Source organism: Miscanthus floridulus, chromosome 9, assembly GCF_019320115.1.
Source record: "Miscanthus floridulus cultivar M001 chromosome 9, ASM1932011v1, whole genome shotgun sequence".
Lineage (NCBI taxonomy): Eukaryota > Viridiplantae > Streptophyta > Magnoliopsida > Poales > Poaceae > Miscanthus > Miscanthus floridulus.
The window spans coordinates 33,590,382-33,616,108 of NC_089588.1; the positions used below are offsets into that span (position 1 = coordinate 33,590,382).

Consider the following 25,727-nt stretch of genomic DNA (forward strand, 5'->3'; position numbering starts at 1 on the left):
TGAAATCGTCTATGACCATGGACACGTCTTTATGTACAGGTTATAATTCATCAGAGTGGTACATCCGTACCCACAAGATCACCATCTTTTGTGGTGCCCCATCTAGGCTGATATCGGGCTGCCACCATACCCAATCGGTATGATACCACCATACCACTAGCATGTTGAGACTATGCTTTACATCTTCAGTTCAAAAGCTTTCTAATTTCACAAGGAAATTAATGCCGAAATCATCTTTATAATATGAAAGTGCACATTGGCTTGAAAAAGGTGGCATTAAACCACATCAAGGAGATCCAATTTATACTTCACTCGATTGGCTATCACTGCAATTGCATCTCCATGGTGTTTTATGAACACGGGAAAAAGCAAAATCGCCTATGCCAACATTTTGGCTCGAGGGGCTTCCCATCGTCTTCAACATCACCAACTCCATCTTCACCTGCACTTTGACACCAAGGGCTCGCCATCCACTTCTGGGGGATCGCGTGCTTCATATGTAACAACGTCCATGAAGGGACTTGACGCTTAAGGGTGGGGGGTGAATTAGGTAACTTAAAAACTCTAACTTGAACTCTAATTCCTACTTATCAAAACCTATGCAAGATACTATCAAAATTTGCACTATGGTTTTAATAAGTGTTTCTATCACTCGACCGTGTTAAGTTATGTTATACTTTGGTAAAAAAGTGTACAACCTCTACAGAATGTAAAATCTATTTGGATGGCCGCGTCTGCGGTCTCGTACAAGTTATAGTTTGGTTAGAACAACTAGTTGGGATGGGATGAGTGGAAACATGAGTTTGTGTGATTTTGGAAATGAATGGTTGTCTGCCATGTGTTGTGGGAAATGAGTGTTCATCAACAATTAAAATGTGACAAACCCCTTTTCCAGGAATACTCTTATATATAGAAAAATATATCTCTTTTGCAAAAAGTTTTTTTTTTCCAAACCTAAACCTTACATGTGTTGAAATATAGCCCAATGCAAATAAAACTAACCTTTATCTTTGATATATCTCTATGCATGTATTCATATCTAATTCCATAGGATAGGGTTGGATTTGCTGAATACTTTGTAGTCAACCTTGATTTGTTATAAAGAGGGGTATTGGGACTTCGTCTCAGAAGTAGCATTCAATTAAGGTCGTGCCTGCACCTAACTAGCATGTGGCCAAGGCTTGCCAAATGTGTAGTGTGCTTTGTTCGTAGTGGATCATTTGGTCCTTCATTATGTTATGGTTACTTCATATTTTAGTATGGCTCGAATGCCCGCTACCATCTGAACTATTGCAATGAGAATATTTGAATGTAATATATGTGTGTAGTAGACTCCTGGGACGAGTATTTGTATCACATTTGAGTTTCTAATAAATAACTAGGTGCGCTACAAAGTGTCATCAGGAGGTAGGTTTAGTTGACTAGCTTTTCTTTTGCTTTACTATTAAGATAAGATGAGATGACGCCAGCGAGGGTCCGTCAAGACCGACCACTTAAAGGGCCGTACCCCTGGTCCCTTTTGATTATAACCCTGCCCCCTCAAATATACAAGTGGAGATAGGGACTTCTTTTTCCAAGGCTTCACACAATGCTCGACCCCTTCAACTAGTTCTTCAATACTTCACACCATCCTCAAAATCCTCAAACTCTCATCCATTTGTAACACCTACTACAAACTTGAGTACTAGATCGAGGACAGGAACATGATACACCACCCCATTAGACATAGGGCTTCTATCCGAACTAGTATAAATCCTTAGTCACTGAGTGCTAAGCCATCTAGACAAACGCATGATCACAAATTTACTAGCCGACGGTACAAACAAACGTCACCATACTGGAGGTCGAGAGGGAGGTAGTGCTGATGAGGTGAAGCCAAGAGAAGATAGGGGAGAGTGAGGTAGGGGAGGTGAAATAGATAAGTGAGAGGGAGTGGAGAGTGGGTGGAAGGGACATGGATGCATGTGGACAGTAGTGGGATGGAAGGGATAAGTGAGCCCCAAGGGCTCTTTTTGCTAGAAAATTTTGAACAATGAACCACCAACTTGTTTCTAGGTGCAGATAGTATATGAACCATATCCAGAATTTAGATTTAAGGATGTGATTCTTCTCTAGTACGTGAACCACGTCTAAAGAAATTGAGACACATAAAAAAATCATCTTTTATAGTTGGACACGCGTTCACACCAACACAATATCATATTGATTCGTTTCAAGAAGCAAACATTACTTCACATTATCTACCATTTGATATTTACATGAATTTAGTTATCTATATTAGTTGATATTATTTGGCCAAATATTAAACATATTTTGCAATACGGTATTCCATTATTCTGCGTCTAACAACTATTACAAAACCTACGAAACAAATATATACCATGCCGGGTTCATTAGTTCACAATATATTACAATAATCCAGCAAACTCAGCATCTAGCAATTTGAAGACCCACACCAGAAATAAATAAATTCAGCATTGAAGATTCAACAAAATTACAAAACCATATAAAAGTGTTCATCAGTTGCCACAATGGGATTCTGCAGCACTCTTGGTGTGGTGTATGAAGGAATTGGAAAACCACTTCACTCGCAAACGGCACACATGTATGCACCCAGATGTCTCATGCTCCGATGATGGAAACATTGTCATAAAAAACGACGCCTGCTTTTTCAAACAATAGTAAATGGATCAAATATTTATCAGCAATAATTATGGCTTATATTATAGAAGTTACCTATGATGTTTCCCAATCATAAAATGCAAAAAGTATAGGCATCAAAAGGGATCTACGCATGTACCTTTCAAGCGGTTGCTATTGGTAGGTGAGCTACTTAAACATGGGCTAAATTCTCTCGTGGCAATGTGCTGAATCTTTTGCCAATTTGGATCTCCAATTGTTTGACACGACCTCATGAATGCCTCATTGCAGTCTTTAAGTTGAAACGTTTGAAGGGATTGGGGTAGTGCTGGAAGAGATTGAATTCTCATGCATCTATATATTTTCAGTTTCTTGAGTGACTGGAGGTGCCCTATAGTGTCTGTCAAGGCATCCCAGATGCTACAGAACGAAACGGAGAACGAGCGAAGATGAGTGAAGACGTCAAAAAGTCCAGGAACAGGTCCCATTCGGCTGCATCCCCAGAGTTCCAGATTTTGTAGGCCCTTTGGGCCACCGCTCTGCTTATCGTCTACCATCCAGTTAGGGTATTTGGCACCACTGTAGTCTTTGATTCTTAGTTCTTCAAGGCACGTGGGAGGGCAAAGTCCCTCGAGCACCACTGCTTCAACCTGCGGATTGGCGCCACAATCCCAGGACAGTTCTAGTTTTGTGAGTCGCCCCTTATCAGTTAGCTTGGCTTCAAGAGCTTCGTCCATGCTTTCAACAAGATTAAGGTCGGAAATGCGCAAACTGCCACGAATCTTGTTGATGTCCCTCAGCTGTTTTAGCTTGTGAATGCTTACAGAGAAGAACGAGAACTTCTGGAGAGATGTGGACCTGCTAATGTTTAGATGGTCACAAAGATTGGACGATGCATACCGCAGGTTGACAAGGTTGACTATTTCTTCACCAGAGCCCAACGACAGATGTCTGCAACCACCAAAATCAAGCTTCTGCATATGGTAAAGTTTGGAAAATGTCGTTGGTAAAATTACTAGTTGGCATGATGGGCCGCCCATTCGAAGAGCAAGGAAGCGTAGATGCTTCAAGAGACCAATGTTTGCTGGGACCAAGAACCTGCCATTCCTAATCCAACCTACGAACAGTACCCGTAGTTTCGGCATCCTCTTTAACATGCTTTCCAGTACTTTTCCATCAAGTGGTATATGGAAACCAACTGTGCTAACAATGAGAGTGCACAGATTTTCCAGTTCAATAGTCCTACTCCTCTCAACAATGTTAAGCATCTCTCCGTTATAGTTATTGACAAAAAGATGTCGGACACCTCGAGGAACTTCTCCTTTCCACCCATCCTCTATCCTGAAGCAATCACTTCCAGCGACCCTCTCGGCGAAATGGTGCAGCAGATCGTGCATTATGTAGTAGTCATAATGCATCTCTGTTCCTGGTTGCAGAAATGAGGATGATACTAGTTCATCAAAGTATTCGTGACCAACATCTTCCAATTCCTTCCCTGTATTAGAGTTTCTGATGAAACCTTGTGCCACCCACATTCTCACTAACTCATCACGTCTCAAAGGATGTCTTCCCGGAAAAAGACTGCAGTAAGCAAGGCATCGTCTGACCTGCACATCAAGATGCTGGTAGCTCCACGACAGAGCTCCCATCGTCTCGTTCAAAATTAAAGGTCCTGATCTTTTGCTCTTCTCCAAAACTCAACATTTTTCCTTTTACGTAGCTGTCCTCCCACTATTCTGGCTGCTAGAGGTGACCTCTTCAGCTTTGCTGCAATGTGAGCCCCAATACTCCTGAGCGTGCTGCTATCTTGGTCATCTGTAGCCCTGTCTCCAAGTGCATAATACATGAACAGCTTAAGAAAGTCATCATCGTTCAGGTCATGGATTTGAAAAGGACTAGTTTTCACATCAGGGCCTAGATCTGATAATGCATCTGCACTTCGACATGTCACTAGGACCTTGCTTCCTCTTTTTCCAACCTTCAATGGAGAGAGTAGCACTAGTAGAGAAACGACCTTTGATCCACTTTGAAATTTAGCTATAGTCCTGGTATTTTTCGCGCCTGTGACTAGAGAAACCTTTAGTCCCGGTTGGTAGCTCCAACCGGGACTAAAGGTCCCTGCCCAATGTCTACTGCGCTAGGCTTTTGCTGGAGGGGACCTTTAGTCCCGGTTGGAGCTACCAACCGGGACTAAAGGTTCACTTTTACTCCTGGTTGGTCCCTCCAACCGGGAGTAAAAGTCTACTCCCGGCTGGAGGCTCCGTCCAGAACTAGAAAATGACTTTTAGTCCCGGTTTCTGTCTACAACCGGGACTAAAGGTCCCCACCTATATACCCCGTGTTCCTCCCCGAGCCCGAGCCACTTCGAGCTCAGTGTTCTTGCTTCATCGTCGGCCTCTCTTCTTCCGCATCACTGGTGATCACAAGATTTCTTCCATTCCTCCATCGATTCTTCGGTTCTAAAGGTTACGAACTTTATACTCTCATGTTTCATCAGTAGCTTTATTTCATTTTGTGGACTAGATATATGTGGTTTTTTTATGGTAGATTTTTTGTATTTGTAAGTCATTTAAGCTCAAAATCACTTTAAAGTTTGCATATTTGGACGAAGAAAGGTTAAAGTAGTTATTCAAAACTAGTATTGAGTTTTCATTTGTAGCATGCATAGCACACATCATGCTTTAGAGATATAGAGAATTTTAGAGTTTTTTTTAATTTTATTTGTTTATAAAATGAGAAATTTATATTATATTAAAAATGAGTATAGAGAGTAGATGGCAACTGCTTTCGGGTCCTCGGTCTCTCATCGGGTTACAAAGTGACTGAGGCCAGACCTCCCTCTCATTGCATGTGGCAAGTGTGAGGAGAAGATTGTGATGGAGTACTGGGTGAGGAAGGAGTGTCCCAACAAGGGACATATCTTCTACAAGTGTCTGGATCGCAATGTGAGTTATTTTGTCGCATTTGATGATTATGGTTAATTTATACTTATTTTCATGATGATTGTGATTAAAGTTCTAATTTTTTATTTTAATTTCAGTGGGATGGCACTGGATGTTCAGGCTGGTACTAGGAGGAAGAGTATGTTGAACACGTGCAAAACTCTCTTGCACAGGCGGCTACGGCGGCTGATGAGGCAGAGAAGCCTATAGATGTTGAACAAACGCATGATCTGTCTGTTTTAGTTGGGATTGGTCGCGAAATCCTTATGCTGCTGAAGTGCATTTTAGCTTTAGTTTTTTAGTGGTAGTTAGGATTGTCTACATTGTAGCGAGACTTTTATAAATTAATACCTTGTGTGGTGGCATGCATGTCGTATAATTAACTAATTATGTTCTAGGTTTTAATATGGTATGTATGTCATGTAATGCAGATGAGCCGGCATTGGATGTACAATGCTAATCGCCGCTCCCAAGAGTTCATTGAGGGCATGCATTCTTTCTTACGTATGGCCGAGGCAAACAAACGCGATGATTTCATATGCTGCCCATGTGCCATATGTAAGAATTTGAAGGAATATGCTAGCTCAAGGAGTCTTCATTCACACTTGTTGAAGTTGGGTTTCATGCCAAAGTATATTTGTTGGACGAAGCACGGAGAAATCGGGGTTGTAATGGAAGAAGGTGAAGAAGAACAATGGGACGATGATGACATTATTGCTGAATATGGGGCCTTCAATGATACTGCAATGGGGGAAGCTGAAGAAGAGGTAGTGGCAGAAGATGAGCCCGCTGATGATCTTGGTCAGGCCATTCGTGACGCACAAAGAGAATGCGAAAGTGAAAAGGAGAAGATCAAGTTCGAGCGCATGCTAGAGGATCACAAGAAATTGCTATACCCAACTTGTGATGCGGGGCAGAAAAAGCTAGGTACCACACTGGAATTGCTGCAATGGAAGGCAAAGAATGGTGTATCTGACAAGGTATTTAGGGAGTTACTGAAAATCAAAAAGAAGATGCTTCCGAAGGATAACGAATTGCCCGCCACTACGTACGAAGCAAAACAGGTAGTCCGCCCTTTGGGATTAAAAATCCAGAAGATACATGCATGTCCTAATGACTACATCCTCTACCGTGGCGAGGAGTATGAGAAGTTAGATGCATGCCCAGTATGTCATGCATCGCGGTATAAGATCAGGCGAGATGACCCTAGTGATGTTGAGGGCGAACGTCCCATGAAGAAAATCCCTGCCAAGATTATGTGGTATGCTCCTATAATACCACGCTTGAAACGTCTGTTCAGAAACAAAGACCATGTAAAGTTATTGCGATGGCACAAAGAAGACCGTAAGGTAGACAATATGTTGAGACACCCTGCTGATGGGTCCCAGTGAAGAGCAATCGATAGAGACGGGAGTCAATACCCGGCTCTTGAAGATAACCAAGAAAATATTGTGCAAGAAAATACTTGCGAGGTATATATATTTATATATATATTTGAATATTTATATATATATTTGAATATTGTATATATATATTTGAATATCTATCATCTATTATGTGTACACATGATATTTATTTATTCTTTTTTTATATGTAGCCCTCTGGATCGATGACCACAACGGTGAAAAGCAAAAATATTCAAGGCCCAAAAAAGCCATTGGAGGGGCGCTACATAATATCGGAATTCAATATCGAGACAGGCGAACCACTTGGTCCACATGCAAGGAAATTTGTGCAACACTGTGGGTACCTTGTAAGGGACAGACTTCCAATCAGTGCCCGTGAATGGAAGCAAAAGATCAACGAGCCTCATGTTAGTTTTGTCTCTGATCTTGATAAGAATTTAATTTGGGATGATATCCTTCAAGATTTCACGTTGCAAGCGGATGATTATGATGATATCAACGATGATGAATGGAAGGAGCTAGTTCGAAAGTGGGCTATGATGAAGATGGCCACACAATTCCAGACTTGGAAGAAATCCTTATACATGAAATACGTCAAGAAGAACCTAACGCCCAATTTCAATACTAGGGGCCCGCTCGCGAAGTTGAGGCCCTACTGGAATGATTTTGTACAGTACAAGACATCGGAAGAGGGTGAGGAACGGGTGAGAAGGAACCAAGAGAATGCCCGACAGAAGGTATACCACCATGGCATGGGATCTGGTGGCTACGCAACTGCCATTCCCAAGTGGAAAAAATGAAAGCGGACATTCTTGCCAAGGGTATCATACCAGAATCACTCAATTGACCCAAATGTGCGAAGAATTGGTTTTTCGCTCATGGGGGGAGACTGGACCTAGAGACCGGGAAGCTGGTTCATGGCCCAAAACTCGAAAGAGCAACACAAAGATTTTCTTATGCTCTACAAGCTAAAGCTATTGGTGCGTTCAGGCCCAATAGAGAGAAGGATGAACTGACGTATGCCATCGGGACTGCTGAACACAGTGGCCGAACGAGAGATTTAGGACGGAACATTTCTTAGGAGCATGGTTTCCCTAACGACAGAGATACCTAATGAAGCCGGCAGAGAAGGAAGGATGAGGAAGCAGCGCGGATCAGTAGGTTGGAGGAATATGTTTGTGAGTCACGGGAGGCGTTGCTTCAAGCACAGGAGCGCGAAAAAACATGCAAGCTAGAATGCAGGATGAAATCATAAAGCAAGTGCAAATAGCAATGAATGCCCAAAGGCAGGCATCAGATCCAGGAATCAACATTAATATTAGCCCCCCCTGATCAGTTGAAAAGCAGCTGCGCTTCCACGGAGTTGCCAAATCAAGAAGACGCAATGCTACGTTTCCCCGTGGATGACATCACTACACCGTTTACATCATGTGAGCTACATATTCCAAAAGAGAATGCCACAATCATGGTGGCTCTCGGTGTTTTTTCTCCTCCAGATCCTACCAAGACACCAAGAATCCATGGGGCAATAATACCACCTGGATATGTTAGCATCTCAGTGGATAGAGTTAACAAAGGTTTTAGTAATCTGGCTCTTGACATTCCAGGAGGTGATGGGGAGAAGACTCTAGGAGAAGCAGAGAAGACATTCATACTATGGCGCAAGCGCTACATCATTATTCCCGGGGTCTCTAGTCCACCGCCGCTTCCTCAATTGCCAGACAGTAGGTGCAGACAAAAGTGAACGAAAATTTTTTCACTAATTTTCTATTGATATGCATGATTAAAAATAACAATTTCTTATACCTAATTATTCTTTTTTGTACTCACACAGCAGGGTCTTCGCCAACCTAAGTCCAATTATTCAATCTCTAGATCATCATAGTGCTCCGGGCAATCAGGTGGCAATGCCGCCACCGCTGCCACCTCCAAGGAGGTCTCCAACGCCTCCAAGGAGGTCTCCAACAGCTTCCCTTCCTCCCTTGATGACTAAGAAGAAGCCAGCTCCTAAGAGGTCCGCCCCGCAAACGAAGCCATTGGCCCACCAGCCGGCAAAGAAGAAAGCCTCATCTAATCCAGTTATTCCCCAAAAACTGTCTTACGAGAAAAGTGAAAAGGAATTAAATGCTGCAGTACAAAAAGATGTGGACAGTTTCTTCGAAAAAGTGAAAAAGCAACGAGAAGCGAGGGAGAACCCGGAGAAACCGTACTTCTACCTACCTCCAGATCTTCTAAGAATGAAGGTGGACCAGAAAAAGTGAGAATCTCAAAAGACCCTGCCAAAATCGGACTACGACCGCTCTCTCACCAAGTCATTTGAGGCGGCGCAGAAAAAGACAAGACCAGGGAAAGGTGTTGCACAACTCGGACAACAATCGCAACAATCAGTCCCCCCTCTTGTTGTTCGTAATGAATATGGTTCAAACTTAGACTTAGACATCGATTTTGAGGAGCTGGCTCGGTTTTATGAGGAAACTGGTTTGGACCTTGCCCAAGTGCTCGCTGAAGGACCATCTGCTCCGAAAGTGGATCCTTGGAAGAAATTTGAACATGGAAAGAGTCTATACAACCCTGAGGCCTTAGGTGAACTGGGTACGCAAATGTACTTGCTAAACAAGTGGTACATGATGGCGTGTGAACGGGGAGTGGTCTTTGTTCCTGTCAGAGTTAGAAACCAACATTACTTCCGTGGCGATGATGTTATATATGTCGAGTTTGTAGAATTACACCAACTATGCCACTTGGACTCTCTTGATAAAAGTCTCATTAGCTGCTATTGTCTATAAGTGTGATTATTTTCTACTATTAAAGTGTATATATATAAAGCTACATGTATATATATAAATTATATATATCCTCACACTATATTTTTATATATACAGATATGAGATGACAGAACTCAGAAAGAGAAAGGATAATGATGTTGGTTTCGTTGATCCAAATGTCGTATTCAAACACCCTAACCCCCCGCCTCAATGGAAAGCTGAACTCGAGAAAAATCTCATGAGGTTCTTAGTGAACCAACAAAACAAGGACATACTCTTCCCCTACAACTTCAAGTGAGTGTTAAATAATTAATGTCGATCATATGGACATTTGTTCAATTATTTGCTTACTAGCTAAGCTATCTCCCATATATATATATATATAAGTTGACTCTAGTTAATGTCGATCATATTTGTGTATAAAAACATATGCAGCAATCACTGAATATTGATAGTCATCGATATGGCCAATAGTCGGTTGAGCATCTTAGACTCGTTAAGAAAATAGCAAACAGAGTACCAAGACATGATAGACATTATCCAAGGGTAATTTGGTCTCTCTAGCAACTATATATACCCCGATCTCTAAACTGCAACAATCATTAAATGCCAAATTAATTTTTTATTTTATTGGGCGCAGTGTTTGGAAAAGTTTCATTGAGGAACACCACATGAAACATTGCAAAGCGCCACTAGATGTAATCGCACACAAAGTAAGTACTAGCTACATATATATATATATATATATATATATATATATATATATATATATATATATATATATATATATATATAATTCAATTAACATCATGCATGCTTTCAATTCACCGGATCTTTTTTCTCGTAAAAGTGGGTTCTGAGGCAAGAATAGGAGAACAACTACTGCGGATACTATGTTTGCGAGTTCATCATGGCGTACGCAAAAAGAACTCCTAAAGAGATCCTCAAAGTACGTTATATAAATATATTCATATATTCACAATTTCTTTTGTTGCTCATATATATAAGTAATCACGTGACCAACACATATATATATATTAATACTTTTCCTTTAACTTTTATTGAAGACTCTATGGTTGAAGGAAAAAGTCATACGACATAACCAACTGAAAGCAATTCAAGAGACAATAGCAGGATTTCTTAATGACCAGGTCCTCAACCCCGCCAGCGAGTTCTACAATGACGTCAACGAAACATAGAAGCCAAACCAGACGGAGTGAATTTGTTATCCCAAGGATATGATAGAATATACAATGCAAGCTTTATTTGTAATATATATATACATATTATATGTACATAAAATAACGTACAATATATGTATATGCATGTAATATATACGTTAGTTTCATACTTTAGTTTGTACAAAATGTTCGAACATTATAAACATGTAGAATACATATATTACTAGCAGCGTAGAATGCGTATTCGAAAACCTATTCGAAAACCAAAACGAATCATCAATTGAAAATAGAAACAAAAAAAGAAAAAAAGGAAACCTTTAGTCCCGGTTGGTAATACCAACCGGGACTAAAGGGCCGCCCCACGTGGCCAGGCCGGAGGCCTCTTTAGTCCTGGTTAGTCTTACCAACTGAGACTAAAGGTGCACCTTTAGTCCCGGGCGAGAAACCGGGACTAAAGGAGGGGCCCTTTAGTCCCGGATTCGTGCTCCCGGTTGGGAAACCAGGACTGAAGGGGTTTCCCAACCGGGAGTAAAGCCCGTTTCTGTACTAGTGTAGTTGAGGTAGATTCTGGTCCCTAGTATCCTTATTATTGCACCATACATCATCCAGGACCAAGAAAAATCGGTTATCACGTAGTTAGTCCTCTAAAATTTCTTGTTGCATGTTAAGATTAATTAATCTACCACCCCGCGAACCATGCAAAGCCACCTCAGTCATCTCCCTGTAAATTTCCCCAACACTAAATTTCTGAGAGACATTCACCCACAAAACTAGGTCGAAATGGTCACCCTTCTCCTCTTGCAGGTACTTTTTCTTTTTTTCATAAACAAGCTATGCAAGGGTTGTTTTCCCAGACCCGCTGATTCCATGGATCCCAACTACAGAATAACACAGACCGCTGTTGGCATTTGACTGACCATCACCTTCCTTGTCATGAAGCATTGCTATGATCTTGTCACGATCCTTATCTTGACCATGTGAAAATGGTTGGAACATGATGCTCTCTCAGGCTCACGGCTTCGTGTTAATATAGCCAGGAAGAGCCCCCGGCGTGGCGGTACAACTTGTACAACAAGAAGAAGCTAACTACTTTGGCAACTCTAGATTATATCACAAGATTACATCAATCAGGAGATACCTATCATATCTAACCGAAGCCATGATACTTGCCTTCACCCGCAATCCAAGCCTGAACGCACAACCAATCTTCAGGAGATATCAATCAACCAGATATTGAGGTCATGTGATCCTATTGGATATTCTTAATATCCCCCTCAATCACAACTTATCAGTGAGGTTGAGATTGTCTGTGAACATGACCATTTGCTTCTCTAGAAGAGGCTTAGTGAAGCCATCGGCGATCTGATCCGTAGTGCTGATGAATCTGATGTCCAGGCGCTTTGCTGCAACTTGTTCGCGTACAAAATGAAAATCGATCTCTATATGCTTGGTGCATGCATGAAATACATGGTTAGCCGATAGGTACTTTGCGCCAAGATTATCACACCATAAACATACTGCCAAAGGATGTGGAATACCTAACTCATCAAGTAATTTTTGTACCCACATTACCTCTGCAGTAGCGTTGGCCAAAGACTTGTATTGAGCTTTTGTACTTGATCTTGAAACTGTAGGCTATTTTCTTGCGCACCATGACACTAGGTTGCAACCTAGGAATACAGCAAAGCCGCCTGTAGATCATCTGTCATCAGGGCAACCGGCCCAATCAGCATCTGAAAAAGCACTTACAAGCATAGAGTTAGATTTTCTAATTTTTAACCCTAGGCCAATTGTTCCTTGTACATATCTCAATATTCTCTTCAGAGCTTTCCAATGAACGGTCGTCGGCGAGTGAAGGAATTGACAAACTTTGTTGACCGAAAAAGACAGATCTGGTCGTGTGAGGGTGAGATACTAGAGAGCTCCAACAATGCTCATGTATCTGGTTGAGTCCTCCACTACTAACCGAGTGCCACTAGTGACTGAAAGCTTTTCAGTAGTATTAAGGGGTGTTTTGACGGGTTTACACAGCTGCATATTAACTCTCTTGAGGATATCAGAAGCATATCGTTCCTTTGTCAAAAGCAATTCACCTTTCTTTCTTTGAACCTGTATGCTAAGAAAATTGTGAAGGTTCCCGAGATCTTTGATTGCAAAGTCCTTCTCTAAATCTCGGAGAAGAGCATCCATTGCTTCCTGTGATGAACTGGCCACAATTATATCATCAACATATACAAGCATAAAGATGACATGATTTCCTTTCCGATAAAAGAATAATGATGTGTCAGCTTTGGAGGGAACAAAGCCTAGACTCTGAAGTTTACCACACAACCTAGAATACAAGGCATGTGGTGCTTGTTTTAAACCATACAGGAATCTCTCAAGTTTGCATAAGTGATGTGGTTTGTTCTTATCTTCATAACCTGACGGCCGTTTCATGTATACCTCTTCTTCAAGGAAACCATGCACGAAAGCGTTATGAACATCGAGTTGCCTCAAACACCAATCCTTAAGACATAGCTAGAGAGAGCACAAGACGAATTGTGGTTGCTTTCACAACATGACTAAAAGTATCCTCATAATCAACGCCATGTCGTTGTTTGAAACCCTTTACTACTAGGCGTGCCTTATATCTGTCAATTTTCCCATTCTTTTGATTTTATAGACCCACTTACAATCTATCACATTTTTACCTTTTTGAGGTGGAACTAGATGCCAAGTTTTCTTCCTGATCAATGCATCAAATTCAACATCCATAGCACGCTTCCAATTATTATCGACTAAGGCAAGATGCAAATCAATAGGACCTTCAGTGGTGGCTGCTAACTGACCATATTGAATAGTTCCATCAGTGTAAATTTTTTGTTTGCGTATACCTTGTTGTAGACATGTGGTGGGTCGCTGGAGGGCCAGTGTTGTAGGTGATGTAGAAGATCCGGTGGGTTCATCTGTGGTTGGCGTTGAAGATCCGGCGAGCGAAGATCCGGTGGGTTGATCTATGGCTGGTGCAGAAGATCCGGTGAGCGGTGGACCCAAGGGACATTCTCCACCACCGGTCGAAATATCCTGTCCCCCCGTCCGTGGAGCCAGGCGAGGCGAGTTGGAGACATGTGGCGCACGCGGAGAGGATGCCGATGGAGCTGATGCGTTCGTCACGAGCGCAGGAGCTGACGCCGTCGGATCCAAGACTGATCCTGTCGGCTCCGCAGTGGAAGGTGCAGGTGAATCAACCTAGAGATCGCCGCTTGTTCCTGCCAAAACAGAAAATTGCACGGGGAGCATGAAATGACGCCAGTTTCTAGCCAGATTTAGTTCGTTTGACGCCGAAATTTTTTCATGTGTTGCACGCTTAGACATAGGGTTAGTATGCAGGGAATCATTATCAAAATGATCTGAAGAATTGTCATCCCCAAAATCATGTGAAGGATTTGTCAAAGTTGGAGGAAGGAGGAGAATTTCAAATCGTAATCGAGCACCGGCGTTTGGGTGGAGTTCGGCGAAGGGGAAGATGTGTTCATTGAAGACCACATCTTGGGAAATATAGACACGCCCTTCATTGACATCTTGACACTTGAACCCCTTGTATATGTTACTGTATCCTAGGAAGACACAGCGTTTGGAGCGGAATTGCAACTTGCAAGCGTTATAAGGCCGTAGATTCGGCCAACATGTGTAGCCAAAAGTACGAAGAGAGGAGTAGTCTGGTGTTTGATGAAACAGGCGTTCAAGAAGAGTTTGGTTATTGATAATTTTCCTAGGGAGGTGATTAATAAGATAGGTGGCAGTGATGAAAGCTTCATCCCAAAATTTTAAGGGCATAGAAGCTTGGGCTAAAAGTGAGAGACCTACTTCAACAATATGGTGATGTTTGCGTTCAGCGGAGCCATTTTGTTGATGTGCATAAGGGCATGAGACATGATGCGAGATGCCAATGCGCTAAAAGAAGGCATTCAGCTTTTGATATTCCCCTCCCCAGTCAGTTTGCATAGCGATAATTTTTCTATCAAATTGGCGTTCAACCATAGCTTGGAATTCATGAAATTTTTGAAAAATTCAGATTTGTGACAAAGCAAATAAATCCATGTAAACTTGTTGAAATCATCAATAAAGCTAACATAATAACTGTTTTTGCCAACAGAAGTGGGCGCAGGACCCCATACATTAGAAAACAGAAGTTCTAAGGGACTCAATGAGATACTCGTGGATCTAGGATAGGGTAGCTGATGACTTTTGCCCTTTTGGCAAGCATCGCAAATAGTTTCTTTATTCAAATTGGCAACAAAGGGAATACTATTTTTGTTAAGGACTTGCTGAACGACTGCAAAAGAAGGGTGGCCGAGATGACTATGCCACCTGGACGAAGGAACTTGACAGCACCAAATGCCCCTTTATTCGATGACGGCCTAAACCTCAATGGGTAGAGGCCACCTTCACATTCCCCTCTAAGGATGGTTTTCTTCATCGCCTAGTCCTTAATCAAAAAATAGTTGGGATGATATTCAATAAATGCATGGTTATCGGATGTAAGACGATGAACAGATGCAAGGCTTTTGTTAGCTTCAGGAACATAAAGAACATTGTTTAGGACGAGATTTTGATTTGGGGTACGAATAAAACTTCAACCAATTTGATTGATTCTCATACCTGCGCCATTAGCAGCATGAACCTTGTTGTTTCCATGGTACTTGTCCCACACAGTGAGCTTCTCCAGCTATCCCGTGATGTGGTTGGTAGCACTAGTGTCGGTGTACCAGTTGGTGTCGATCCCATATGACGTAGAGGAGGCAGATCGGGATCGCTCTAGTGGCCGGTGAAGGAAGCGTCAAAATGCTTGAAGCAGCGGAGTCTAGTGTGGCCCTCTTGTCGCAGAGCTGGCAATTGGTTTATCGCTGTTGTTGTTGTTGCCACGGTTGCGGCCGCGCCCGCATCCTCGACCACCACCGCCGTGGTTGAAACTACCACGGCCTCCACGTGTAGTCGTGTTAGCAGATGAATTAACCGGATCCACCGTGCAGGAGATCCATCCATTGTTCCCAACTCACTAGCTGGGTGTAGAGCTCGCCCAAAGATAGCAGCTCCATGCGCACCGTGACAACCGAGACAATCGGATTAAAATCCATGTCAAGTTCAGCTAGTACATAAGAGATGATCTCTTCATTTTCAAGACGTTTGTCGGTGGCCGCCATGTCGTCAGCAAGAGATTTCATCTTGTTGAAGTAGTCGGCGATTGTAGACGAGCCCTTCTGTGCTGTGGCCAACGCCATGCGCGTGTTGATGATACGGCCCCGAGATTGGGAAGCCGTCATCTCTGAGATCACTTTCCAGATCTTGGCCGATGTGGCGCAATTGGAGACTTGCACCTGGATCTCCTTGGAGATATTGGAGAGCAGATAGTTAACGATTTGCTGGTCCTTCGCAACCCAAGTTTCATACTTAGGGTTGGGGATGAGCTCAGTCGGCTTGTTGGCCGCCTTGGGGATCTACTTCGCCGGCATCACAATGTCGGGCTCGAGATAGTGCGCTATCTGCGCACCGCGAAGAGCAGACAGCACCTGGGCGCTCCATAGGGGAAAATTCCCTTTGCCTAGCTTCTCGGTGATGGGACAACCTATCAGAGAGAACGATTGTTGAAGCGCGGAAAAGGAAGCCATCGAGAATATTGTGGACTAACCTAGCTCTGATTACCATGTGAAAATAGTTGGAAGCTGATGCCCTCTCAGGCTCATGGCTTCGTGTTAATATAGCAAGAAGAAGCTAACTACTTTGGTAACTCTAGATTACATCACAAGATTATATCAATCAGAAGATACCTATCCTATCTAACCGAAGCCGTGATACTTGCCTTCACCCGCAATCCACGAAGGTTGAGGGTGTGGATGTACATCTTGACCACGAAGGTTTCCAGTCCTTGTCAAGATGAATTTTGGTGTGCCTCTTTCACTAGTACATGAATCATTTTTACCAATGGTCAAAAATGATCTTCGGAGTCGGTTTAAAAAACCGCTATTATGTCACCGATTATAAAAATAAGTGATCTGCAGGGGCAGCTTTAAAACCATTCCTAGAAATCAATTTTCAGGGACCGTTCTCTTAAAGAAACCACACTTAAAAAATCAATTTTCAAGGTCGACTGATATAAGTCAGCCGTCCCTAAAAAAATTAGGAATTTTTAAAAATCATTTAGAAGTCTATTATAAAAAATAAGAATAAATAATGGGGCTGGAAGCCCATAGGACAGATCACATCTCAGAAGATTTTTTGCCTTTTTTTTGAACGAGTGCAGCTGTCAGGATTCGAACCCAACCTCTCACCTCGCATATTCTGTCCCCAACCACGACACCATACAATCACTTGTGTTTGCTCATATGATGCTATCTATTTGTACTAATAGATATGAATCTTGTAATCAATATTTTGACTCATAAATGGTTTTAAAAGGAAAATTTTTCAACTACAAAGTTTTGGATCTTGTCGCGCACTACAACTTTGATATAGAGCGTGTCTCTATCCAAGGTCATTTGAAAAATCTAAAAATTTGAAATTCAAAATATAAGAACTTAATTTATATATTTGGAACCCTAAATGATATCAAATAAAGATTTTATCATCTACAAAGTTTTAGAACTTATCGATCTCTACAATTGTGATATAAATTTTTGTCTTTATCTGACTTCATTTGAAAAAGATATGAATTTATTTGTGCTATAGCTATTTTTAAGATGGTTGACTTAGTCAATTGCCCTTGAAAATTGATTTTTAAGGACGGTGGACTTAATAAAACCTTTTCACCCTCTCCCCTTGTAGGACCACAAGGGTGAGCATTTCCAGAGACCTACTCTCCTGACTGCAGGTGCACGCTGGCGCTTGGTTGATGGAGAGGCCATGATGGTAGCGCAGCAGCAGATGGAGGCAAATCCTAGCCTGAATAGATGTCGTTATGGCGGTGGCCAATAGGTCGTATACAATGAGAAGACCTGCATGATCTCAGATCACATCACGATCACGATCTAAATGACTAGGTTTCCAATTTGCAGACTTAAACGCCAAACAACCAGAAAATAAAACTACAATAAGAGGCCATGGTCTCAGAAGGTGATGGGCCTGAAAGCACCTAGTCCCCTTGTTGGGTTTCGGTGATTAATGACAATACAAGATTACTATGACTAACGTGTGTTTTGCAGAGGCAATTAAGTTAGGTCATGGTAATGGAGATAAATTGGGCAATCAAGGTGGTCATGCCCCTACGATGGAAATCGTTTCGGTTTTCAAAGGATTGTCGTCAAGGTTAAGGATGACTAGTTCTAAGTATCGATTGGAGTTGGAGAGACACTTAGAGTAGTTTAGGACTTTGTTTTTCCTTTGGCTATACTATTAAGGGGGGTATAGATGGGTAGCTTGACCTAGGTGAGTCTAGTGAGTTAGGTGTGGTGCACACTTGTTAAAACTAGCTCTAGGTAGCTCCTACATATGCCTAAGATCCTTTGGAGCAAACTTCATTCACATATGATCGAGAGTTGGAAGTGAATGGAGGGTCAAATGCTGACCGGACGCTGGCTCCGGTGCGACCGGACGCTGGCCGTAGGGTCCGGTCAGTTCATTTGACCAAGGAGATTGCGTCTGGCATGACCGGATGCTGGAGTGGTCAAGTGACCGGACGCTGAGGTCCAGCGTCCGGTCGACTCCAGTAAGATTCCAGAAGAGAATATCCGCGACCGAACACGTCCGGTCAGTACTGACCGAACCCTAGGGGTTCAGCGTCCGGTTGAGTACAGTAAGGTTCCAGTGAGGGTTTAATGCGACTAGACGTGTCCGGTCAGTGATGATCGGACGCTGACAGCATCCGGTCAACACTTAAACACTAGTGTGCAGGTTGAACTGACCGGAGCATCCGGTCAACATGACCAGAGCGTCCGGTCACCCCGCAGAAGCACATAACGGTTTGTTTTTCAGCCAGTGTTATAAATAGAAGCTCCAATCGTGTGTGGAGTTACTTTTTCTCATTCCAACAACTGAGAAACACGTTTGTGAGTGCCAAGAAGAGCAAGGTCCTAGTGAGGTGATTGAGATTTGAGAATCTATGAGAGTAGCCTCATTAGTGAATCAAGAGTAACAAAGTGTGCATCCACTGTTCTCATTAGGCTTCGCGTGGTCAAGTGAGAGTTTGTGCTTGTTACTCTTGGTGATCGCCATCACCTAGATGGCTTGGCGGTGATTGGGAGCTTGGTGATCACCCGGCAGAGCTTGTGGGTGACCCAACTCAAGTTGTGAGCGGTTGTGGGTGATTCACCGCGACGGAGTGTCGAAGAATCAACCCGTAGAGAGCACTTGATCCTTGCGCGGATCAAGGGGGAGCTACACCCTTGCACGGATGCTTCAACGAGGACTAGTGGGGAGTGGCGACTCTCCGATACCTCGGCAAAACATCGCCACGTTCCTCTCTCTCTATTTACTTTGAGCAATTACTTTGAGCAACTCAATACTTGTTTTTTACATTCATAGAATTGCCATGCTAGAGTAAGTTTGGAACATAGGTTGCAAGTCCTTTGTGCGTTAGATTAATAGAAACACTTTTCTAGGCACAAGGGGTTAATTGGGCTAACCATAGGATTTAATTATTGCAAGAAAATTTAGAATTAGCCCAATTCACCCCCCCTCTTGGCCATCTTGATCCTTTCAATTGGTATCAAAGCCTCGTGCTCACATTTTTAAGCTTAATCGCTTTGAGCAAGATGTCTCATAGGGATGGACCTCCTCCTATCTTTGAGGGAGATGACTTTCCATATTGGAAAATCCACATGGAGGCGTACTTAGAAGCTCTAGACGTTGGTATACTTAGAGCCGCCTCACAAGGCTTCCCAAAACCTTAGGATGCTACTAACTTACAAGGCGATGAAGTTAATTATGAAAAGTGGAATGCAAAGGCTCAAAACACCATCTTTTGAGGCCTTTACAAAGATGTGTTCAACCGCGTAAGGAACCACAAAGATGCCCATGCACTATGGTCGGATGTTTGTGCGCTCCATGAGGGAACCAAGAGTGAGCGTGAGGAACGCTATCATCTTGTAATTAAAAAGCTAAATTCTTTTGAGATGCTTCCCAAAGAATGAGCTAATGAGATGTATTCACGTTTAAATATTCTTGTAGAGGAAGTCAATGGGCTTGGACTTACTCAAATGTCACCATTCGACGTTGTGAGAAAGATCTTGAGTGTCCTCCCCATTGACAAATATGGGCATATTATGACCGTGCTACATCAAGGTGATCTTTTCACCACTACACCGACATAAATCTTGGGAAAGATCAATGCTCATGAGATGTACATGCACATCACGCCACAAGATGGCTCATCCTCTACCAAGAAGAAAGAGAAGGACTTAGCATTCAAAGCTAGCCAAGATAAGGGCAAAGCAAGACTTGAGTATGAGAGCTCAAGTGATGAAGAAGATAAAGATGAAAATCTTGCTCTCATGGTGAGGAAAGCCGCCAAGATGCTAAAGAAGCTAAACAAGAGTGGCATCAAGTTCGACAACAAGAAGAAGAAGTTCTTCACAAGCTCTAGAAGAAAGCCAATCTCCAAAATGGATTGCTTCAATTGTGGTGAACTTGGTCATCTAGCACATCAATGCACCAAGCCCAAGAAAGACAAGTTCAAGAACAAGAACAAGGGCAAGAAAGATGACTCAAGTAACAAAGATGAAGATGAGAAGAAGAACAAGCCATACAAGAAGAGAGATGGCAAAAAGAGGGACTTCCACAAGAAGAAGAAGAGTGGAAAGGCCTACATTGTCGGTGATTGGCTCACGGACATTGATTCATCTAGTGGATCATCCAATGATGATAGTGAAGATGAGAAGGTGGCCGCCATTGCTATTGATCTTTCATCTTCACCGCCACCATCGCCATCATCCTCTACACACCTATGCCTTATGGCCAAGGGTGAACGCAAGGTAACTAATAATGATGATAGTAGTGATGATGAGCAAGCTAGTGATGATGATAGCGATAGCGATGATGATGATTCACCTTCATATGATGATCTTGTCAAAATACTAAGAAAATACACTAAGATCATTAGAAAGAGTAGAGCTAAAAATGAAAAGCTTGATGCTAAAAATGATTCACTCTTAGCAAAATGCGATACATTGGAAAAGGCTAATGTTGAGCTTAAAGAAACAAATGATGCTATATCATCCAAACTCAAGGAGCTCAAATCTTCTAAGAAAGAGCTTAAAGATAAACATGATAAACATGAGTGGGTGCACAATGAGCTCATCACTAGCCACAACAAGTTAAAAGATGAATATACAACTCTAAAGATCAATTATGATACTCTTGTTATTGCTTAAGAATTTTTACCAAATGAGCCACATGATGCTACTAACCATGTTGCTAAGATTGATATAGCTACATCATGTGATGATTTAATTGATGAGAGCATTGAGCAAGGATCTAGTGGCAAAGGCAAGAAAGTGGTTGAGTGCAATGACTATGATGAATATGTCAAGCTCAAGAATGCAAATGAAAAGCTCATGAAAGATCTTGAAGAAATGAAAAGCCACAACACCATTGTGCTAGAAACTCTTGATCATGATAAAGAGTTGATCCTTGAGAATGAGAAGCTCAAAGAAGAGAACAAGAAGTTCAAGATGGAGAAATAGCATCTCAAGATGGGATTGAGCAAGTTTGCAAGAGGCAAGCATCTCCAAAGTGAGCTACTCATGAACACCATCATGAAGATGGATAGAAGTGGCATTGGATATGTGGCAAGTGTAGAGAAGAAGAAGGCTCAAGTTCAACAACAACAATCAAAGCCAAAGCCAAAGAGATGTTTTGAGTGTGGACAAGAAGGCCACTTTGCTCATGAGTGCCAAACTCCACCGCCACAACCCTTGCCCAAGCATGCTAGACCCTTTGCCTTCAATGCTCACTACATGCTTAGAAAGGATTCTAGTGGAAAGATGAAAGCCATGTTCTTAGGACCCCCTAACAAGAATAGGCCTAAGAAGATTTGGGTGGCTAAGTCACTTGTTGAGAAGGTGAAGGGCCCTCAACAAGGTTGGGTTCCTAAAGCTTGAATCTCTTGTGTGTAGGTGAACTACAAGACCGGTGAAAGTCATTGGGTTATTGATAGTGGTTGCACTCAACATATGACCGGTGATCCTAGTATGTTCACCTTACTAGATGAAGAGGTAGATGGACAAGAGAAAATAACATTTGGAGATAACTCAAAGGGCAAGGTTAAAGGATTAGGCAAAGTGGCAATATCAAATGATCATTCCATCTCCAATGTGCTATATGTTGCTTCATTGAGTTTCAACTTGCTATCCGTTGGACAAATGTGTGATCTTGGCTTCCAATGCTTGTTCACCGTGAAGGAGGTTGTTGTATCCAAGGTAGATGATAATCAAGTGATATTCAATGGATTTAGATACACCAACTTATATCTAGTGGACTTCACCTCCGAAGATGCAAATTTTAAGACTTGCCTATTCACCAAAACAACACTTGGGTAGCTATGGCATAGAAGACTTGCTCATGTTGGGATGAGCTCACTCAAGAAGCTTATGAAGAATGATTTGGTGAGAGGGTTGAATGATGTGAAGTTTGAAAAGGACAAGCTTTGTAGTGCATGTCAAGCCGGCAAGCAAGTTGCAAATACTCATCCAACCAAAGCTTTCATGTCAACCACAACAGTGCTAGAACTCCTTCACATGGATTTATTTAGACCAACAACATAGAAGAGTTTGGGAGGAAATCTTTATTGTCTTGTGATTGTTGATGACTATTCAAGGTATACATGGGTATTCTTTCTTCATGAGAAATCCGAAGTTGCATCTTGCTTCAAAAAGTTTGCCAAGAGAGCTCAAAATGAATTTGAAGTGAAGCTCAAAAAGATTAGAAGTGACAATGGGAAAGAATTTGACAACACAAACATAGAAGCTTATTGTGATGAAGTTGGAATCAAACATGAAGTCTCCACAACTTATACTCCTCAACAAAATGGTGTAGTTGAGAGGAAGAACCAGACATTGATCACTCTTGCAAGAACAGTGCTTGATGAGTACAACACCCCCAAAGCTCTATGGACGGAAGCAATCAACACCGCATGCTATGCATCCAACTGCCTATTCCTTCAAAAGTTTCTTGGCAAGACACCTTATGAGTTGCTCAATGGGAAGAAGCCGGACGTATCCTTCTTTAGGGTGTTTGGTTGCAAAGGCTACATCTACAAAAAGAGGCAACACCTAGGGAAGTTCCAAAGACGTTGTGATATTGGTTTTCTTATTGGTTACTTATCAAAGTCCAAAGCATATAGAGTATTTAATCATGCCACCGGCTTGGTTGAAGAAACATATGATGTGGAATTTGATGAATCTAACGGCTCCCAAGGAGCACATGAGAATCTTGATGATGTAGGTGATGAACCATTGAGGGAGGCTATGAAGAATATTCCGGTGGGAGACATCAAGCCAAAAGATGATGAAGATGATGTACGAGTCATTGATCAACCTTCTTCATCAAGTGTGCCACAAGATGGTGAAAAAGATGGGAGAGTAGAAAATGAAGATACTCATGTCTCTCATGAGCAAATGGTGGTACAAGCACAAGATGTTGATGCTCCACAACCTCCTCCTCAAGTGGTCAATAGAAGAAATACACCTCTCCTACAAGATCATCCACAAGATCTCATCATAGGGAGTCCATCAAAGGGTGTAATGACTTGATCTCAAAAACTTGCTTCATTTATTGCTCATCACTCTTTTGTCTCTTGCTATGAGCCTACCAAGGTAGAAGAAGCTCTTAAAGATCTGGATTGGATCAATGCCATACATGAAGAGTTGAACAACTTCACTCGCAATGAAGTTTGGACTCTTAAAGAGCGACCAAAAGGTGCAAGAGTCATTGGAACAAAGTGGGTGTTCCACAACAAGCAAGATGATCAAGGTGTTGTTGTGAGGAACAAGGCAAGACTAGTTGCAAAGGGGTTATCCCAAGTTAAAGGTTTGGATTTTGGAGAGACCTTTGCACCGGTTGCAAGATTAGAAGCCATTCGTATCCTACTTGCATATGCATCACATCATGAAATGAAACTATATCAAATGGATGTGAAAAGTGCATTTTTAAATGGCTTTATTAACAAACTAGTCTATATTGATCAACCTCCCGGGTTTGAAGACCCTAGATGTCCTAATCATGTTTATAGGTTGTCCAAGGCACTATATGGGCTTAAGCAAGCCCCAAGAGCTTGGTATGAGCGCCTTCGGGACTTCCTCATTGAGAAGGGCTTCACCATTGGGAAGGTCGACACCACACTATTCACCAAGAAGCTTGATGGGCATATCTTCATTTGTCAAGTATATGTTGATGATATCATCTTTGGATCATCAAATGAAGACTCATGCAAAGAATTTAGTGAATTGATGTCAAAGGAGTTCGAGATGTCCATGATTGGTGAGCTTACATTCTTTCTTGGTTTTCAAGTCAAACAAATGAAAGAAGGCATCTTCATCTCTCAAGAGAAATACACAAAAGATCTTCTCAAGAGATTCAAGATGGATGAATGTAAGCCAATCAAGACACCAATGCCTACCAATGGACATCTCGACCTAGATGAGGGAGGTAACCCGGTTGATCAAACTCTCTACCGTTCCATGATTGGTAGCTTGTTATATTTAACCGCATCTTGGCCTGACATCATGTTTAGTGTGTGTACGTGTGCTAGATTTCGAGCTAATCCTAAGGAAACACATTTAATTGCCGTAAAAAGAATCCTTAGGTATCTTAAGCACACACCAAGCATTGGCCTATGGTATCCCAAATGAGCTATATTTGAATTAGTTGGCTATTCTGATTCGGATTATGCCGGTTGCAAAGTTGATAGAAAAAGCACATCCGGAGGGTGCCATTTGCTTGGTAGATCACTTGTGTCTTGGTCCTCCAAGAAACAAAATAGTGTGGCTTTGTCCACCGCCGAAGCGGAATACATTGCCGCGGGTGTTTGTTGTGCACAAATATTACACATGAAACAAACTTTGCTAGACTATGGTGTAGTTCTAGAAAAAGTACCTCTTTTGTGCGACAATGAAAGTGCGGTAAAACTTGCAAATAATCCGGTTCAACACTCTCGCACCAAGCACATAGATATCCGCCATCACTTTCTAAGAGATCATGTTGCTAAAAATGATATATCACGAGAAGGTGTGAGAATCGAAGATCAATTAGCAGATATCTTCACTAAACCGCTAGATGAGGCTACATTTTGTAGATTGCGGAATGAGCTCAATGTGCTTTATTTTAGCAACTTCACTAAAAATTGAGCTTGTGTTGTCCCTTGCATTGCATTGTAATATACAACATGCTTAACGCTTTATAATGCATATAGGGCTTGTCTAACATGGTTAAGATAACCGCCGAAAAGCGTGTGAAGAAGTTTAACCTTGGATCAAACTTGACAAGCAACTAGATTTACTTACAAGTATTGCATATGCATGAATGTTGTTTTGTCGTTTTGTTCCATTTGCCCTCTTATTGCCTATTTTCTTAAAAAGAATTATAGCCTAAGGCAAAATATTTTGAAAAATATGAGGGTTTGAGAGAGGTCACTCACATCAGTCCCAATTGGTGTTTATTTGGATCTTATTTGGGTTGGGACTTGATTGGGAACAGGCAGCGCGAAGGAACTTTGAAGATTTGCTGAAAAAGAGTGACCGGACGCTGCACCAGACTCTACAGTCCAGCGTCCGGTCAGTTCACAGGAGGTGAACTCGCTGCGAAGGAGTGACCGGACTCTGT

The 25,727-nt window shown here is 42.1% G+C and overlaps 1 non-coding gene and 1 pseudogene across 1 annotated transcript; both read right to left on the reverse strand.

Moving 5' to 3' along the window:
* Positions 1-2,777: 2,777 nt before the first annotated feature.
* On the reverse strand, positions 2,778-11,930 carry LOC136479629 (putative disease resistance RPP13-like protein 1; annotated as a pseudogene).
* A 4,035-nt stretch (positions 11,931-15,965) lies between these two features.
* LOC136484598 (small nucleolar RNA Z247) lies at positions 15,966-16,102 on the reverse strand. The gene has a single exon (XR_010766106.1). It is a non-coding gene; the product is annotated as a small nucleolar RNA Z247 (small nucleolar RNA).
* Between the last annotated feature and the right edge of the window lie 9,625 nt (positions 16,103-25,727).